Below are 20,561 nucleotides of genomic sequence, written 5' to 3' on the forward strand. Positions count from 1 at the left end.
ACAGGGGCTAGCAGCAAATAGGGCCATAGTACAAAAGAAATGATTAAAAATGTTAAAAACACAAGTCTAAAGGCACTGTATCTGAATGCACAGAGCATTCGCAATAAGGTAGACAAGTTAACAACGCAAATAGGTGTAAATGGGCACAATACGATTGCGTTACAGAGACATGGCTGCACGTTAACCAAGGCTGGGAACTGAATATCCAAGGGTATTCAATATTTAGGTCAGACAGGCAAGAAGGAAAAGGAGGTGGAGTGGCATTGTTAGTTAAGGATAAAATCAGTGCAATAGTGAGGAAGGATATTGGCTCAGAAAATCTAGATGCAGAATCAGTCTGGGTGGAGCTAAAAAGCAACAAGGGACGGAAAACATTATTGGGAGTTGTCTATCTGCCTCTAAACAGTAGAGGTAAGGTTGGGATGGTATTAAACAGGAAATTAGAGATGCATGTAACAAGGGTGCTACAGTGATCATGCTTGACTTTAATCTACATATAGACTGGGCAAGCCAAATTAGCAATAATACTGTGGTGGAAGGATTCGTGGAGTGTGTACGAGTTTTCTTTTAGACCAGTACCTTAAGAAACAAACTAGGGAACAGGCTATCCTAGATTTAGTTTTGCGCAGTGAGGAAGGGTTAATTAATAATCTTGTTATGCAGGGTCCTTTAGGGAACAGTAACCATAACATGATAGAATTCTTCCTCAGGTTGGAAAGTGAAGTAGTCCAATCCAAAACTAGGGTCCTAAATCTAAACAAAGGAAACTACGAAGGTATGAGGCGTGAGTTGGATAAGATAGATTGGGGAACTTCATTAAAAGGCATGACGGTGGATAGGGTGGCTAATATTTAAGGAACGAATATATGCATTGCAACAGTTATACATTCCTTTCTGGCGCAAAAACACAACAGGAAAAGTGGCCCAATCATGGTTAACAAAAGAAATTAAGGATAGTATTAGATCCAAAGAGGAGTCATATAAAGCTGCTAGAAAAAGTAGCAAGCCTGAGGATTGAGAACAGTTTAGAATTCAGCAAAGGAGGAGCAAGAGATTCATTAAGAGGTGAAAAATAAAGTATAAGAGTAAACTTGCAGGGAACGTAAAAGAGAACTGTAAATAAATATCTTTAAATATGTAAGAAGAAAAAGATTGGTGAAAATAAATGCATGTCCCTTACAGTCTGAAACAGGAGAATTTATAATAGAGAACAAGGAAATGGCAGAGTAATTAAACAACTACTTTAGTTTTGTCTTCACAGAGGAAGATACAAATAACTTCCCAGAAATACTGGGGAAATCAAGGGTTTAGTGAGAAGGAGGAATCGAAGGAAATTAGTCATACTAAAAAAACAGTGCTGGAGAAATTAATGGGACTGAAAGCCGATAAATCCCCAAGGCCTGATAATCTACATCCTAGGATACTAAGGGAGGATGCCATGGGAATAGTGGATTAGTTGGTTGTCATTTTCCAAAATTCTGTAGATTCTGGAACAGTCCCGGCAGATTGGAGGATGGCAAATGTAACCCCACTATTTAAAAAAGGAGGGAGGAAAAAAAACAGGGAATTACAGACCGGTTAGCCTAACATCAGTGGTGGAGAAAATGCTGCAGTCTATTATAAAGGATGTGATAATAGGACACTTAGAAAATATCAGCGGGATTAGACAAAGTCAACATGGATTTATGAAAAAGAAATCATGTTTGACTGGAGTTTTTTGAGGATATAACTAGTACAGTAGATAAGGGAGAACCAGTGGATGTGGTGTATTTGGATTTTCAGAAAGCTTTTGATAAAGTCCCACAGAAGAGGCTAATGTGAAAAATTAAAGCACAAGGGATTGGGGCTAATATATTGGCATCGGTTGAGAATTGGAAACAGAGAATAGGAATAAATGGGTCTTTTTCGGAGTGGCAGGCGGTGACTAGTGGGGCACTGCAGGTATCAGTGGTCCAGCCCCCGCTATTCACAATAAATATCAATGGTTTGGATGAGGGGACCAAATATAATATTTCCAAATTTGCTGACGACACAAAACTTGGTGGGGCTGTGAGTGGTGAGGAGGATGTAAAGAGGCTTCAAGGTGATTGAGACAAGTTGAGTGAGTGGGCAAATACATGGCTGGTTCAGTATAACGTGGATAAGTATGAAGTTATCCACTTTAGTAGAAAAATCAGAATGGCAGAGTATTATTTAAATGGTGATAGATTGGGAAATGTTCATGAACTAAGGGACCTGGATGTCCTTGTACACAAATCACTGAAAGCAAGCATGCAGGTGCAGCAAACAGTTAAGAAGGTAAATGGTATGTTGGCCTTCATTGCGAGAGGACTTGAGTACAGGAGCAACAAAAACTTACTGCAGCTGTACAGGGCCTTGGTGAGACCACACCTGGAGTATTGTGTGCAGTTTTGGTCTCCTTACCTAAGAAAGGGTATACTTGCCATATAGGGAGTGCAACAAAGGTTCACCAGACTGATTCCTGGGATGGCAGGATTGTAGTATGAGGAGAGATTGGGTTGACTAGGCTTGTATTCAGTGGATAAAATCAAAAAACTGCGGATGCTGGAAATCCAAAACAAAACAAAAATACCTGGAAAAACTCAGCAAGTCTGGCAGCATCTGCAGAGAGGAACACAGTTAACGTTTCAAGTCCGAATGACCCTTCAACAGAATTAAGTTTTTACTTAGTTCTGTTGAAGGGTCATTCGGACTCAAAACATTAACTGGGTTCCTCTCCGCAGATGCTGCCAGACCTGCTGAGTTTTTCCAGGTATTTTTGTTTTTGTTTCGTATTCAGTGGAGTTGAGAAGAATGAGAGGGGATCTCATTGAAATGTATAAAATTCTGACAGGGCTGGACAGACTGGATGCAGGAATGGTGTTTCTTCTGGCTGGAGGGGGGGTCTCAAGCAAGGGGTCACAGTCTCAGGATGTGGGGTAGGCCATTTAGGACTGAGATGAGGAGAAACTTCTTCACTCAGAGGGTGGTGAACCTATGGAATTCTCTACCACAGAGGGCCAAATCACTGAATATATTTAAGAAGGAAATAGGTAGATTTCTAGACTTAAAAGGCATCAAGGGGTATGGGGCGTTGGGATAGAGGATCAGCCATGATCATATTGAATGGCGGAGCAGGCTCAAAGGGCCGAATGACCTACTGCTGCTCTATCTTCTATGCTTCTACAATCGAGGTGTTGCTTGACCAGGAGCCAATGTAGATCAGTGAGCGCAGGGGTGATTGGGGAATGGGTCTTAGTCTCAGTTAGGACATGGGCAGCAGAGTTTTGGAGGAGCTCAAGTTTACAGTGCAAGATGTGAGAGCAGTCAGGAGAGCATTGGAATAGTTGAGTCTAGAGCCTACAAAGGTATAGATGAGGGTTTCAGCAGCAGATCAGCTGAGGCAGGACATCACTAGTCTCTCCTGTGAGTGGAACCTCTTCCTATGCACAGTGTCCCTATTCCTGACCAACATAGGGAAATGACACTGAGAGCCAGGGATGGTAACAGAGAACCCTTCATAGAATCATACAGAATCATATAATAGTACAGCACAAAAGGAGTGTGGCAGTGCTACACTGTCAGAGGGGCTGTTGTTCAGACGAGATCTCAAACAAGGCCCCTCTGCTCTCTCAAGTTGGTGTAAAACATCCCATGGCACTATTCTGAAGAAGAATATGGGAGTTATCCCTGGTGTCCTGGCCAACATTAATCCCTCAATCAACACCATTAAAAAAACAGATTATCTGGTCATTATCATATTGCTGTTTGTGGGAGCTTGCTGTGCGCACATTGGCTGTCATGTTTCCTATATTACAACAGTAACCACACTTCAAAAGTACTTCATTGGCTGTAAAGAGCTTTGGGCATCTGGTGGTTGTGAAAGGCTCTATATAAATGCAAGTCTTTTTTTCTTTTCTGAGGAGGTTACAGAGATAAGAGGGTGGGAGGTCTTGGAGAGATTTGAAAAGACAGGAAACATCCAGATCCCAACACACAGACAGAACTGACCATTCGCTGTCCACAGGGTAATAACCAGCTCCCAACACACACACACACACAGAACTCAACAATAGAGAATCAGTAAGAATCCTCAGACACTCTGCACCTCCCAGATAATTACACCTCACCTTCTCATATTCAGTAATGAGCCATCAACAAAAGTCAGCCTGTAAATCAGAAGGGAAATGCTTCCAATAAACACACTCAATATCCAACACACAGCTCCAGTTAAACAGTTCAGCACAAAGCACCGAGTAAACAGCTCTCTCAGCTGGATCTTCTCACACAGCATAAGGGGCATTTCCACACCTGATTCCCCACAGGATAGTCAGGCTGCCTGAACATTAGTGTGGATATTATGCAATGTAATTATTTTCAATTCTGTTCCTTCACTCACCATCTCCTCATTTGGTTTTGAGTCCCTACAGGAAGTGAAGCAGCTGTGGAAGAGGAAGAGAAGGGAATGGGCAGAGTGGGTGGGGCTCTCTGATTGACGTCTCTCACAGCCAATCCAAATATTTCTGGAGTAACATGAGTTTCCCGAAGCTTGGGAAACTGACCGGTGAAACGGAGGCGACTTTGAGCAGCAGATCAGGTGGGGATTTAAACTTGTCATTGTCCCATCTGAATAAAACCTCACTTATTGCAGCTGCTGTCTCAGTTCCCCCGGTAAATGTTTGACAGAGATTTCTAGTGTGGGAATAACATTCTTCATCCTCGGAGGCTTTCAAACTGACAACATCAGTGTGGGATGTGTAGCCTCGGATGTGTTTGACAGCAGATCAGAAGAGGAAGACCCACAGCATCCAAGGCAGCGATGATGTGCAGTGTTGGGATCAGCACATGTACAAGGGAGAGGGACGCAGGAGAGATGGGCACACAAGGGAGGGACACATGAGGGAGTGGCACACGAGGGAGGGTCACAGGAGAGTGGAAATTGATCTGGTGCTAGGGAAGTGAGATGGAGCTCATTGTGTGACTTTATGCCCCATGAGTTAATAGCTGACAACCCTGTCCTGTCCACGGATCACCTCCTCTGGAGGTTCAGCTCCCTTCATCCAATTCCTCTCCCAGGGTGTCTAGTCCATCTCCTCTCACCGGATGGGCCTTGTCCTGAATCACCTCCTCCTCAATCTTCTCCATCTCTCCTCCTCTGGTATTATAAAGATGAGAGGGATAGAGAGAAAGTTGACCATTTTAAACTCTATCATAAATGAAAAAACTAAGCAGAAACTCCATACAATATTATTGAGGTAATAATGTAATTATGGTAATAATGTAATTATGACTATGTTAAACTATTTCTCCAGTTTATGTGACAGAACTGAAATAAACTTTAATCTGGGCCTGTAGTTTGCTGAAATAATTGCTGACCACAACATGTAGACTGGAGTCATGAATATGACTGACTGTTGGTGCCTGAATGCCCAAAAACACTGAATGTCATTTGAAGAGCCGCCTCAATAGGTGCAATCGGCAGCAACTCACCACTCTCATTATTCCCATCTGGGGCCATGGTCATTTCAGTGATTGATACCAGCTTCCTTGGTGATTGTTTTTATTCATTCATAGGATGTGGGCATCACTAGCTAGGCCAGCATTTATTGCCCATCCCAAATTGCCCTTGAGAAGGTGGGGTTGAAGGTGTCTTCTTGAACTGCTGCAGTGTCGTAGGTATACCCACAGTGGTGTTAGGGAGGGAGTTCCAGAACTTTGGCCCAGCGACAGTGAAGGAACAACAATATATTTCCAAGTCAGGATGTTAAGGGGCTTGGAGGGGAACTTCCAAGTCATAGTGTTCCCAGCTGTATGCTGACCTTGTCCTTTTAGACGGTAGTGGTCATGGGTTTGGAAGGTGCTGTTTAAGGAGGTTGGTGAGTTCCTGCAGTGCATCTTGTAGATGGTGCACACTGCTGCTACTGTGCATCGGTGGTGGAGGGTGTAAATGTTTGTGGATGGGGTGCCAATCAAGTGGACTGCTTTGTCCTGGACGGTGTCAAGCTTCGAGTGTTGTTGGAGCTATACACATCTAGGCAAGTGGTGAGTATTCCATCACACTCTTGACTTGTGCTTTGTAGATGGTGGGCAGAATTTTTCGCCGCAGCCTCTGAACTGCTCTTGTAGCCATAGTATATATCTGGCCAGTTCAGTTCAGTTTCTGGTCGATGGTAACTCCAGGAATGTTGATAGTGCGGGATTCAACAATGATTACACCATTGAATGTCATGGGGCGATGGTTAGATTCTCTCTTGTTGGTGGTGGTTATTGCCTGGCACTTGTGTGGTGCGAATGTTACTTGCCACTTGTCAGCCCAAGCCTGGATTGTCTTGGCCTTGCTGCATTTGGGCATGGACTGTTTCAGTACCTGAGGAGGCACGGATGGTGCTGAACATTGTGAAATCATCAGCGAACACCCCCACTTCTGACCTCATGATAAAGGAAGGCCACTGATGTTTAATAAACCATTGATAAAGATCAGAAAAGTTCAATTTACACTTGACATGACTTACATTTAAAATTCCTGATATGGTCAATTTCAGCTGGATTACACTGATACAACCAACACAAAATAGAGCAAACTCTTGTCCACAACCTGTGCACTTGTGGTTGTTGCATATTTACCAAGGAGTTTTGTTAATGCAAGTATTCAAAAAATGTGTCCAACTAAAGCAGTTTATTCAAGAGTGGTACATTGTGATCTGATTGGCTTCATGATCACTGTAGTGTGTAAACATCTACAGGATAATTTCTTCACTCATTTTGCAACATGTTTGTGTTTCAATAAATAGTGGGTGAGGTTTGTACAGGGAGCCCAGGGCCTGAGGAATTATTTGTGTGGCCCTGACAACAATTTTAATCCATGTTCATGGAATAATCCATCTGGAGTTGGACTTGAACCTGCAATCTTATTGCCTGATTCAGATGGTTGTGGGTTAGGTCCCACTCCAGGACTTGAGCACAAAAAAATCATGACTGACACTCCAGTGCAGTACTGAGGGAATGCGGCACTGTCAGAGGTACCATCTTTCAGATGAATTAAACCAAGGCCGTATCTCCCCTCTCAGGTGACTGTAAAACATCTCATGACACCAGGTTGTAGAAGAGCAGGAGAGTTATCCCTGATGTCCTGGCGAATATGGATCCTGCAATCAATGTCACAAAAACAGAATATCTGGTTGGTATCACATTGCTGTTTGTGGGAGCTTGCTGTGCACAAATTGGCTGTCACATTTCCTTCATTACGACAGTGACCACACTTCAAAAAGCACTTGATTGGCTGTAAAATGTTTTCGGACATCTTGATGTCAAACTGGAATTTTCCTCAGGGAAATGTTATGCTTCCTGTGAACTAGAAATTATAAACCCATTGAGGAGAAAGTATACCAGCCCACAGTGACATTGACCAATGTATTGTGTACAGGGCTCTTACTGTAGGCTCCTGAGTGTTTCAGTGAATAGGAACACACTGTGCTAACAAATCAGGTAGTTTAGATTAAAATTAATGTATGATTTTGTCATGAGTTATAAATACATACAGGAGATTGATAAAACAACAGACAAGCAACAACACAATATTCAGCTCACATCAAAATTTGAAACAACCAAAATAACAAAGAATTTGAAAATGACTCTTTCCCAGAACATGAAATGAATCTTGGGAGAGCGTAAAGTGAACATATCACGCTGTTATTACATTGAGTTATGATGGGCTGAAGGAACTCAGGTCTGCAGAGACTCAGCCTCACTCCCTCACCATACTCAGGATAGTAGTCCTCCCAGACAGGAAGTACAAACATTACCCATGGTACTAATCAAACACCCGTCATCTGATGAGGATCTGTCTATAATTCACATCACCAACTAAAGCAGAGTCCGATTCTACCCCATACCCACTCCTGAGAGCTGGATCATTTTACAACAAAGGGAGCAAAGCATTAACATTTGAGCTAGGGTTTTCAGGGAAGATGTCAGGAAGTGACAAGAAGGCAATTAGTGCAGGAGTCCTTGATTGTATCTCACTCTCCAACCAGTGCTCAGTCCTGAATTCTGATTAAAGTGATGACTGATCTGAGGAGTGCAGCCGGAGCCAAGTCCATGGCTCCAAAGCCGGCTCAACTGTACGGGGGCACAAAGACGAACAGAAGAGCAATAGTGATCGGAGATTCAATAGGTAGGATGACGTCCAGTCAGGGTCATGAATTTCTGCCGTGAGTCTTCATGTGACTGATCAGGCTGATTCTTGATCCACAGATGTTTGGACATGTGGGGCATGATGTTCTGTGTAACTCCCCCTGCTTCCTTTGCTTCCTTTTCTTTCTTTCTCTGCCGCCACGCTGCCTCATCATTAAGGCGTTGGGACTCAAAGCGAGATGCAGCTTGAAGGACAAGTTGTCACCATTCTGAATGATTGGTCACAAACTCCTCCCAATCATTAAGGTCAATGACACTGTGCTTCAAGGAGAGCTTCAGAACGCCTTTGAAGTATTTTCTTTGACCTCCCCTGGAACATTGGCCATTTGAGAGAAAAGGACCTGCGGGGCAGATGGTTTTTGGCCATCTGGACATAGTGGCCAGTCATTTGAAATTGTTCCTGCAGGACATTTTCCTGAATGCTTGTGGACCCGGCTTCAAGAAGGACACTGGTATTTCATTTGATTCTCCTCCTATTGAATCAGGAGGATGCAGTAGAAGTATTGCTGATGGAATTTCTCTCGCGCTCTTACGTGCTGTTCATACACAGTCCGGATCTTGCAGCAGCACAGGAGATTGGTGACGACAACTGTTCTGTGCACTTGAGGTTTTGCTCACTTGAAGCCATCTTTGCATTTTTTATATTCTTTCACAGGATGTAAGCATCACTGGCAAGTCCAGCTTTGTTGCTCATCACTAACTGTCCTTGAGAAGATGGTGGTGAGCCACCTTCCTGAACCTCTGTAATCCAAACTGCTGCAGTCAAACATTCACTGCCATAGTTTGCAGAAGGCTGAACTGTGACAGCGAATCCGGTAGAAGGGTCATGAGGACTCGAAACGTCAACTCTTTTCTTCTCTGCCGATGCTGCCAGACCTGCTGAGTCTTTCCAGGTAATTCTGTTTTTGTTTTGGATTTCCAGCATCCGCAGTAGTTTTTTGTTTTTACAGCTAATCCGGTGTTGGATCTCCTCGTCAATGGCGGCCTTTTGAGAGAGGTGGCTGTCGAGGTTTGGGAAGTGCTCAACATATTCCAGAGTCTCTACTTCCAACATATATGGGAGGTGGAATATTTGGCTGACCAGGTGTGGGTTGATATATGAATTTTGATTTGGCAACATTCAAGGACAGGCGAGTTTCTTGTATGCAGAATGGAAGAGATCGAGAGAGGTTTGCAAATCTGTTACAGAGTGGGCAATGACACTGCAGTCATCTGGAAACAGTAGATCATGTGTATCTATGGTGCTCAGTTTAGTTTTGGTGTGCAGTTAACCGAGGTAAATGAGTTTCCCATCTAGATGGTATTTAATACTGACACCAGAAGGCAGTTGATCTTTGATGAAGTGAATAGTCACTGTCAGGTAGATTGTAAATAGAATGGGGGCTATCACACAGCCTTGCTTGACACCAGACTGGATTTTGAAGGCTTCTGTTTCAGATCTGCCACTCAAGACAGTTGCAGCCATATCATCATGAAGCAATTGCAGGATTGTGAGGAAGTTTGTTGGACATCCAAATCATTGGAGCACAATCCACAGAGCCTTGTGATTTACTGAGTCAAATGCTTTGGACACGTTGATTAATGTAATGAAGAGTTCTTGGTGTTGTCCTCGACATTTTTCTTGGGTTTGTCTGGCAACAAAGACCATGTCGGAGGTTCCTCTGGAAGGTCTAAAGCCAAGTCAAAGTTCTAAGTGATGTTTCTATAGGGTATCTCCCACGTGTTTGTGTGTTCATGGACCAGGAGCTGCATGAACTGTGTGAAGGCTTTGTCACACACCTCACATCTGAATGGTTTGTGTGTGTGGATCTGCTGGTACCCAGGAAGTTTGAAGACTAAAGAAAGCTTTAAAGTAAATCTCAAACTGGAAGAGTTTCTCTTGCCTGTGGATTATCTGATGGAGCAGGAGGTTTGATGAATCTGTGTAGTCTTTGTTACACACCTCACACTTGAACAATTTCTCACTTGTGAATGTGTTGGTGTCTGCGGAGGGTCGATGACCGCGAGAATGATTTGTTGCACACCTCACAGGTGAATGGTTTCTCTCCTGTGTGAATGCGTTGGTGTACCCGAAAGTGAGCTGAATGCGAGAATGATTTGTTGCACACCTTGCACGTGAACGGCTTCTCCCCTGTGTGAGTGCGTTGGTGTTCGCGGAGAATCGATGACCGCGAGAATGATTTGTCGCACACCTCACACGTGAATGGTTTTTCCCCCGTGTGAATGCGTTGGTGACTCACCAGGCGTGATAACTGTGCAAAACCCTCCTTACACACCTCACACATGAACGGCTTCTCCCCAGTGTGAATGCGTCTGTGGTTCACAAGTGTCGATGAATGTGCGAAGGCTTGGTCACACACCTCGCATTTGAAGGGTTTCTCCCCTGTGTGGATCCTATGGTGGCTCAGGAGAGCAGAGGAGTGGGTGAAAGCCTTCTCACAAACCTCACACCTGAAGGGTTTCTCTCCTGTGTGAATGCGTTGGTGCATCAGTAGGTTTGATGAGTTGGTGAAGGCTTTGTTACACGCCTCACAAACGAATGATTTCTCCCCATCGTGAATGCGTTGGTGTACACGGAAGTGAGATGAGTGCACGAAGGATTTGTTACACACCTCACATGTGAAGGGCTTCTCCCCTGTGTGAATGCGTCGGTGTGAGCGGAGAGATGATAACTGCGAGAATGATTTGGCACACACCTCACACATGAACGGTTTCTCCCCGGTGTGAATGCGTCGGTGATCCACCAGGGCTGATGATTGTGCAAAGGTTTTGTTACACACCTCACACTTGAATGGCTTCTCTCCAGTGTGCATGCGTCGGTGTTGCAAGAGATTCGTTGGCCATGTGAAGGCTTGGTCACATACCTCACACTTGAAGGGCTTCTCTCCGGTGTGAATGCGTTGGTGATTCACGAGTGTCGATGAACGTGTGAAGGCTCGATTGCATACCTCACATTTGAAAGGGTTGTCTTCCATGTTGCTGTCCACACGTCACTAGCGGCACTTATAGGTGCAACTTGCCAGTATGATTGTCTAATGAGCCTGTGGAGTCCTCCTCACACACACTACACTTGAAAAGCCTCTCACCTGTAGGAATGAGTCAGTGGTTCACGAGGCTCGATGAATGACTGAAGCTCTCACCACACTTGGAGCCCACTCACACTTCTTCCCAGCCTCACCCTGACCAATCGCCCACAGCCGAACCTTTGGAAAGGTTGGTTCTGATGGAAGGCTCCACGCCACTGACCAGTTTCAGATCTGATGATGTGTCAAAGCTCCCCTCACCCGACCGATTTCCAGATGATGGTTTCACTGCCCAACCTTCTCTGTGTTGAGCAATGCTGCGAAGGGACTGGATTTCTTCTCCCAGTTGTCCAGTTGTTCCCTGGGTGATGGTCACGATCTATCTGCGGTGTCTATCCTCTCTGTATTCTCTGGTGTAGTATGGTGCAATCCTTCTGTAAAACAGGAAAAGGAAACATGATTTCCTCAAACTCCCTCTCCCCCTTTGCTGAAGGGGCTAACTCCTCAGTTAGAGACTGTTCCACAGTGAGTGCCAGTCTGCTATTCCCTTGTGTGGGGGATCAGATGCAAGTTCTTTCTTATTCCTCGCTTGACTGTCACACACCCTCTGTTTCCAGCAGGGACACTGGATAGTGACCAGGAGCAGACAACGTGGCTACTTTCTTTCCTCTGCCCAGCCCCCCATCTTCCCAGGCACTGTGAGGACAATGGAAAAGATAGTCAGGCGGAGCATAAAACAGGCTATCAATTCACAATGAGCTTGTGTCATGCTGATGAAGACCATTTTACCCTAGGAGTATGTGTTTAGTATAAAAGACACTCAGGAGAAATGTTAATTCAAAGGAGGTTTTTGAAATTTCTCCCCTTCTTTTGCAAAATTATTTGAAGAAAACACACTGGGCAGGAAGTGCTAGAAGCTAAGGAAAATATTGCTTCAGTTTAGCTGATTGAAGCGTTCTGGTTTATCCTGGGAAATTAGATACACTGCACTCGCTCAGACTGCACATCCCAAATTCAGCTATCAGCCACAGCACTGGGAAAAACTATCAAATCCAAGCCCAGGCTTTTGGGAAAGGCCGTGGCCTTCAGGTAAAATCTTTAAAAAAGGCATCAAAAGACATTTCAATAAAAAAACTAAAAGTCTGGTGGGGGCTTCAATCATTCATTGAGCCTCATGAAGCACTGAAACATTCCTACAGGTGAGAGGTATGGCAGCCAAATTGCTATGGTGATGGATTAACAATCCAGAGATTGTGAGTTCAAATCCAACCACGGGAAGTTACACACGTAGAATTACAGTGCAGAAACAGGCCATTCGGCCCAGTTGGTCCATGCTGGTGTTTATGATTCACATAAGCCTCTCTCACCCTCTTCATCTCACCCTGTCAGCATATCCTTCTGTTTCTTTCCCCCTCATGTGCTTATTTTGTTTCCCCTTAAAGGCATCTATGCTATTCACCTCAACCACTCCATCTTGTGAAACTGAATTTAATACATTTTGGAATTTTTGAACAGAATCAAAATAAAAGCATGAAAACTTTCAGGTTGTCCTAAAAACCCAAATATTGTCCTTCAGGGAGGGGAACCTGCTACAACTGCCTGGTCTGGTCTACATGTGACTCCAGTCCCATACAACATGGTTGACGCTGAACTGCCCTCTGAAGTGGCTGAGCAAATAATGATAAACAATCACTACAAAGTCCAATAATAAGAGGAAAATCAAATAGATCTAGACAATCTTGGCATTATGTCAGAATAAGATTAAGGTGATCTCAGCCCAGTGAAATCTGTAAAGTCACTCTTACCAAGGTCTGAGGACAAGTACCCAAGTGAGGAGAGCTGCCCCACAGACTGGTCAAGTAGCAGTGATACTCACTGAGTCGTATCAATCTGGAAACATCCCAGACTCCTCTGTCACCATCCCTGGGTATGTCTCATCCCATTGAAAGATAGGGAAGTCTCAATATTGACTCCATGGAGTCTCATTGCTTCAGGTCAAAGAAGTTCAATTAAAACTACCATTTCCCTCCCAATAAATGAATGAGGCACTTCATGTTAATCATCATTAGGGAAGTAGGCTAAGGACAGATGCCAAAACTGGGTAACCATGAGGTACGGTGAGCCATCAGCAGCAGCAGGATTGTATTCCATCACAATCTCACAGCCCAGCACAGCCCTCATTCCATGATTATCATCAAACTATTAGATAGACATGCCAGGAGCAGCATTGGGTATACTTTAGAGTCCAAATTTGAACCTAGTGAAGGTTATTATTGAATCTGCATCCTATCAGGCAGTGCATTCCAAATTCTAACCGCACGTTGTGTAAAAAGGTTTTCCCTCAATTTGCCTCTGATTGTTTTATCTGTAATCTCTACTTATTGGTCCTAATTGCCGATGGGAACAGTTTTTCTTTATTTACTCTGTCTAGACCATTCACGATTTTGAACATCTCTAACAAATCTCCTCTTAGCCTTCTCTGCTCTAACGGAGACAATCCCAGCTTCTCTGTTCTGTCCACGTAACTGTAATCCCTCAATGCTGGAACCATTCCAGTCAATCTCTTCCGTACCCTCTCCGAAATTTGGAGATAGGGTGGTGGGAGATCTCAGAGGGACTTGAAAAGACAGGAAACATCCAGATCCCAACACACAGACAGACCATTCACAGTCCACAGGATAATAATCAGCTCCCAACACACACACCGAACTCAACAATAGGAAATCAGTAAGAATCCTCAGACACTCTGCACCTCCCAGATAATTACACCTCACCTTCTCATATTCAGTAATGAGCCATCAACAAAAGTCAGCCTGTAAATCAGAAGGGAAATGCTTCCAATAAACACACTCAATATCCAACACACAGCTCCAGGCAAACAGTTCAGCACAAAGCACCGAGTAAACAGCTCTCTCAGCTGGATGTTCTCACACAGAATAATGGGCATTTCTACACCTGATTCCCCACAGGATAGTCAGACTGCCCGAACATTAGTGTGGATATTATGTGGTGTAATTATTATAAATTCTGTTCCGTCACTCACCATCTCCTGAGTTGGTTTTGAGTCCCTACAGGAAGTGAAGCAGCTGTGGAACAGGAAGGGGAGGGAATGAGCAGAGTGGGTGGGGCCCTCTGATTGACGTCTCTCACAGCCAATCCAAATATTTCTGGAGTAACACGAGTTTCCTGAAGCTGGGAAACTGACCAGTGAAACGGAGGTGACTTTGAGCAGCAGATCAGGTGGGGATTTAAACTTGTCATTGTCCCATCTGAATAAAACATCACTTATTGCAGCTGCTGTCCCAGTTCCGCCGGTAAATGTTTGACAAAGATTTCTAGTGTGGGAATAGCATTCTTCAGAGGCTTTCAAACTGACAACATCAGTGTGGGATGTGTAGCCTCGGGCATGTTTGACAGCAGACCAGAAGAGGAAGCATCCAAGGCAGTGATGATGTGCAGTGGTGGGATCAGCACATGCACAGGAAAGAGGGACATAGGAAAGAGGGACACAAGACAGAGGGGACACAGGAGAGAGGGACACAGGAGGGAGAGGATGACAGCAGGGACAGGGGGCCAGGAGGGGCAGGGTCACAGGAGCAAGAAGTACAGAAGAGAGGCAAAGGAGAGATGGGCACACGAGAAAGGGACACCTGGGAAGGAGAGAAAAGATTGTCCGAATGTTTGGAGACTGAGGCATCAATAAACAACACCTCCTCCTCAATGTGTGGTGCATAAAATGGTGGCACCAGCTCCGGAAGGAAGGGATGGACCTTGTCCCAAATCAACTGACCATCAGGTCACTCACCTTCCCGAATATGGGTGTGATGTCTGAGTTCCTGATAATGAAAGCATTGTGGGATGATCCAGTGTGAGTGACGTTACACACTACATTAAGGAGGGGAATTGCTTTCTGTTCAGGTAGCTCTGTGAGTCTCCTCGGGTGAAATTCAATGCCATGTGAGTGTTATCAATCACTCCCAGCACCTTGGGGAAGCAGCTACTGCATAAAACTCCAGTGACCTCTGCTGCTGCTCTCTGAGTGTTGTATTAAATTTAATGAAGTCATTCACTCTGCAGATCATTTACTCTCCTCCTATCATCTCCTCCTCCTCTCCCTGCTCTTTTGTCCTCTCTCTTCCACCTACCTCTCCTTCTCTCTTTCCTGCCCCTCTGTATTTCTCATCCTGCTCCTTTCCTTCAATCTCTCCGTGTTCGATCTCATCCTCTCTCCTACATCTCTCTCTCCTCCTCTCTATCGCTCCTTCTTGGGGGAATCTAGACTGAGGGGACACAGTTTAAAAATAAGAGGTCTCCCATTTAAGACTGAAATGAGGAGGAATTTCTTCTTTCAGAGGGTCATTGGTCTTTGGAATTCTCTTCCCCGGGGAGCAGTGGGGACTGGGTCATTGAATAGATTCAAGGCTGAGTTAGACAGATTTTTGATCTACAAGTGAGTCAAGGGTTATGGGGGGCGGGCAAGAAATGGAGCTAAGGCCACAATCAGATCACCCATGACCTTCTTTAATGGAGGAGTAGACTCGATGGGCTAAATAGCCAACTCCTGCTCCTATTTCTTGTGATCTATCTCTCCTTATCCTCTCCTCCTATTTTACATCTTCTTCCTCTTCTCCCTCTCCTAGTAATACAGAGGGCTACTTGTAGGCTCAACACCAAGCATAGCAGGTAATAAACAGATCAAACAGCACCACAACCAGCACATCAGAGCAAAGCTCTGTGGTCCTACCAAATCTTGTCAAGATTTGTGGACAACCAGTCAAGTAGCAGAAGACGGCTCCATGAGCACCTCCATTCTCAACCATGTTGGAGCCCAGCATACGAGTGCAAGGCACAATGTTAAAGTGTCTTCAGACAAAAATAGTGAGTGGATGATCAAACCTTGCCTCCTCCTGAGGTGTGGGGAGAACTTGCATCTGATCCCCCACACAGGGGAATACCAGACTGGCACTCACTGTGGAACAGTCTCTAGCTGAGGAGTCAGTTCCTTCAGCAAAGGAGGAGAGGGAGTTGGAGGAAATCATATTTCCTTTTCCTGTTTTACAGAAGGATTGCACCGTACTACATCAGAGAATACAGAGAGGGTAGACACCGCAGATAGATCCTGACCATCACCCAAGGAACAACTGCACAACTGTGGAAGACATCCAGTCCCTTCACAGCATTGCTCAACACAGAGAAGGTTGGGCAGTGAAACCATCATCTGGAAATCGGTCAGGTCAGGGGAGCTTTAACACATCATCAGATCTGAAACTGGTCAGTGGTGTGGAACCTTCCATCAGAACCAACCTTTTCAAAGGTTTGGCTGTGGGTGATAGGTTAGGATGAGGCTGGGAAGAAATGTGAGTGGGCTCCAAGTTGGTGAAAGCTTCAATCATTCTTCGAGCCTCGTGAACCACTGACTCATTCCTTCAGGTAACAGGCTGTTCAAGTGTGAGGTGTGTGAGGAGGACTCCAAAGGCTCATAGGATCTCCTAAAGCTCAAGGGGCATCTGTTGTACAAATATTAACACAAGGATAGCTACATTGAAGAGAAACCGTTCAAGTGTGAGGTGTGTGACTGAGCCTTCACAAAGACATCAACCCTCGGGAATCACCGACGCATCCACACTGGGGAGAAGCCCTTCAAGTGTGAGGGTGTGACAGGGGCTTTGCACAGTCATCGGGTCTGGTGATTCACCGGCGCATTCACATAGGGGAGAAAACATTCAAATGCGAGGTGTGCAACAATTCATTTTCGTATTCACTGCAACTCCACATACACCAATGCATTCACACAGGGGAGAAACCATTCATGTGCAAGGTGTGCAACAAATCATTCTCGAACTCATCGTCCCTCCGCAAACACCAATGCATTCACACAGACGAGAAGCTTTTCACATGTGAGGCTTGTGACAAATCCTTCTCGAAATCATGGTGCCTCCGTGAACACTGACACATTCACACTGGGGAGAACCATTCACATGCAAGGTGTGTGACAAATCATTCGCACAGTCGTCATCCCTCCACATACACCAATGCATTCACACCGGGGAAAAACTGGTCAACTGTGAGGTGTGTGGCAAAGCCTTCACACAGTTAGGGAACCTCCTGGTCCATCAGAGGGAGAAACTCTTCAAGTGTGTGGTTTGTGATAAAACTTCTGTGACATCTTCAAGCCTCCTGATACACCAGAGGATTCACATTAGGGAGAAACCATTCAGGTGTGAGGTTTGTGGGATGGCTTTTACCCAATACTCCGAACTCCTGACACATCAGAGCATTCACACAGTGGAGAAACCCTTCAAGTGTGAGTTGTCCGACCGAGCATTCACACAGTCATTGAACCTCCGTGCATATCAACGCATTCACACTGGAGAGAAGCTGTTCACCTGTAAGATATGCAATAAATCATTATCTATCTCACTGACCCTCTGCACACATCAACACATTCACACAGGAGAGAAACTATTCAAGTGTGAGCTCTGTGACAAATCTTTCTCATGGTCATCCAAATTCTTGCTCCATCAGAGGATCCACACGGGTTTGTGTTAAAAGATTTCCTTGTGTCTTTGACCCTCTTGGGACACCAGAGGGTCCACACAGGGGAAAAATGCTTCAGATGCAATGTTTGTGACAAGTCCTTCACCCAAACCTTCAATCTACAAAGACATCAGCAGATCCACACTGCACCTTGAGCAAAGAAAATGCTGACTCAAAAGCATCACAATGCAGAAAGCATGTTCGTAGGAGTTAAAAGAGGCTGGAAGATTTGCCTAACTTGGAGCTAGAGTAAGGGAGGAACAGTGTAACCCTCATCGTGAAAGGTAGTTCTGGGATTAGAAGTTACCAAACTGAGAAAGTAAAAAGTGGCGACCTTTTTTAAGCTGGAGCAACTGTGAACTGTTTATACTAAGAACTGTAACTCCCTGGACAGTGCGATGTGTGATAGGTAAAACATTTCTAGAGTTTAAAGTGTAAGTTGCCCACAAAAGAAAATAGTGTTTCATCAATAGTGTTTTTGTTTGGTCATTTGACACAATAAAAGTTTTGAAATGTGAAATCTTAACGTGTCATCCTTTCAGCTATTAACTGGAACTTTTAACTGTATATAAATGGCATATAAATACTTTGAGAAACTGATAAAAACTCTGATGTAAGTGCAATTCAAACAAGCTTGGAATTTATTACAGTATAAAGCTAAACTATGTTTATCTTACAAGGAGTAGAGGTGTGAAAGTGATAAACAATAGGGGGTCATCTTTAAGTTTGTAATGGAGCCAAAAGGTCTATTGTCACGACTCACTGGGGATAGTGCACTGTAGTATCAAATCCCACTGCTCCCTGAGCTGTGACAAATGTGAGAAGTTTAATCAGACCACCAAATTGCCCCAATTTTACCTAACTGTTTAATTTAGGCTAAAAGAATACGATCACCAGGTTTGCAAACTTAACAAGTAAATAACTGTTTATTAAACAAATTGTCTGTGACCACCCCTCCGCACCCCCCACCTCCCCCCCAACCCCCCTCCAACCCGGAGTTCAGGATTAGATGGGTTGACTTTGAATGCTTTCTTCCAAGTTTCTTGCAGGCTGATACAAAGTGGTCTCCAGCACTTGCAGTCTATGATTCTCTGGTTGAAATTTGCTTTTAATTTCTCTACTGGTGATTTTACCCCTTTTCCTCCTGACAGGGATCTTTCAAAGAAAGCAGGATCCAGCGATGTGAGAAATAGCCAGCTAGCTACTATGGCAGGATTACTGGAGTCTACAGAACACAGGAGAGAGAGGGGGTTTCAGGTCTTTCCTCTTTTCAGGCTAGGAGGTGATCTACTGCACTAACCTCACACAGAACCTGGCCACTTGGTCAGGAGCCAAACAAAACGCTGTCGCTAGGCAGTTTCCTCTTAAACCAGGTCCCTTTTTCAACAGCATGCTGTCTAACCTGGCACACACTGTTCCATAATAGCAACATTGTAGATTTTCTTCTTCCTGCTCCATTGAACCTCTTTTAAATTGCAGCCATGCTAGTTTTTAAAGCCACAGTCAACTCTTAAAGACACAGTCCAAGAAAAAAAAATAAAAGTATGTTCTTGACACTATCCTGACTTCAATAAAGGATTTAAATTATGTATGTCGTTTCCAGATGAAAATAAGCTGAAAGCGACTTTGTGAACATGGGGGGGTGGTTTGTTCATGGACCAAGGGAACCTTCACAGAGGATAATCATATCCATTAGTAATATTAATTATCCATATAGGCTGCAGAATCAAACAGTTGGGTAGAAGTTTCTTTTGTTTAATTTAGCTGGGTGTTTGCTCATAGAAGGCAGCTGCAGTTTTGTTTTGGTGTAGATGGAATCTCATTGAATTGAGAGAGCCAACAGGAGATGATCGTTCATCAGGCCTGCACTTTAAACAGAGAAAATACTAACTTAATTGTTCACTGCATGGAATATGGGTGAAGGAGAAGCAGTTTGGATCTTGTGAGGGGAAAAAGAGGTGGAAGATTTACCTAGTTTAAAGCTAGTGGAAAAATCTATAGTGGTCCTCGCTGAGTCTTGTGGCAGAAAGCAGTCAGAAGAGTTAGCTTGGAAGCTGTGCAAAGGCAGTTGGGTTTCTCCTTGCAATCCAAACATGAAGCTGAGGCATCCGTAGTTATGAGGTATTAAAGAGAAGTTGGAGGGTCGCCCAGCTAAAAAGTTATGGATTGAGAATATCTAAAACACTGAGGAGAATTAAAGCTAATTCTGGAGGGCTGTGGCATGCCTTTTGCTTGATCCCGAAAGAAGTGATTGGACCTTTAGTATTCTTATAATATATAAAGGGAACGCTTGGGGGAAAAGTAAGAAGTAGAATTGAGTTCATAGCATAAGTAATCATAAACTGTAGTGTTAACAGTGCTTACTTTATTTATTTATTTTGTATACAATAGCTTTTTTGTTTAAAAATGTAAAATCTTATGGCATAATTCTGTTGGATAATCACTGGGTTTTCACATTTCTCTTCAAATGTTAACGGTCCCAAACATGATCGTCACACTGTGCAAACTGGCTGCCACATTTCTTACATAACAAAAATGACACACTTCAAAAAGCATTTCATTGGCTGTAAGTCGGTTCACATGCCCTATGTTTGTGGAAGTTGATATACAAATCTAAGTCTTTCTTTCCTAGTGAAATGTTATGCTTCCTCCCTATGCAAAACCATCTGATGACATGATGTCAGATTTATAGAGGTTCTCATAGTCATCATAGCGGTCTGCAGCACAGATAAAGGCTCTTCGGCCCATTGAGTCTGCGCCGGTCAAACAAGTACCTAACTATTCTAATCCCATTTTACAGCACTAGGC

At 44.1% G+C, this 20,561-nt stretch overlaps 1 pseudogene across 1 annotated transcript in view; it reads right to left on the reverse strand.

The window, feature by feature from the left end:
* LOC144695281 (uncharacterized) overlaps positions 1 to 20,561 on the reverse strand; it is an 83,959-nt pseudogene that overhangs the window by 4,963 nt on the left and 58,435 nt on the right. The window contains exon 3 of the transcript XR_013579917.1: positions 10,149 to 11,156. The product of XR_013579917.1 is annotated as an uncharacterized LOC144695281 (transcript). The remainder of the gene's footprint in view (positions 1 to 10,148; positions 11,157 to 20,561) is intronic.

Source organism: Cetorhinus maximus, chromosome 21 (genome assembly GCF_964194155.1).
Source record: "Cetorhinus maximus chromosome 21, sCetMax3.hap1.1, whole genome shotgun sequence".
Lineage (NCBI taxonomy): Eukaryota > Metazoa > Chordata > Chondrichthyes > Lamniformes > Cetorhinidae > Cetorhinus > Cetorhinus maximus.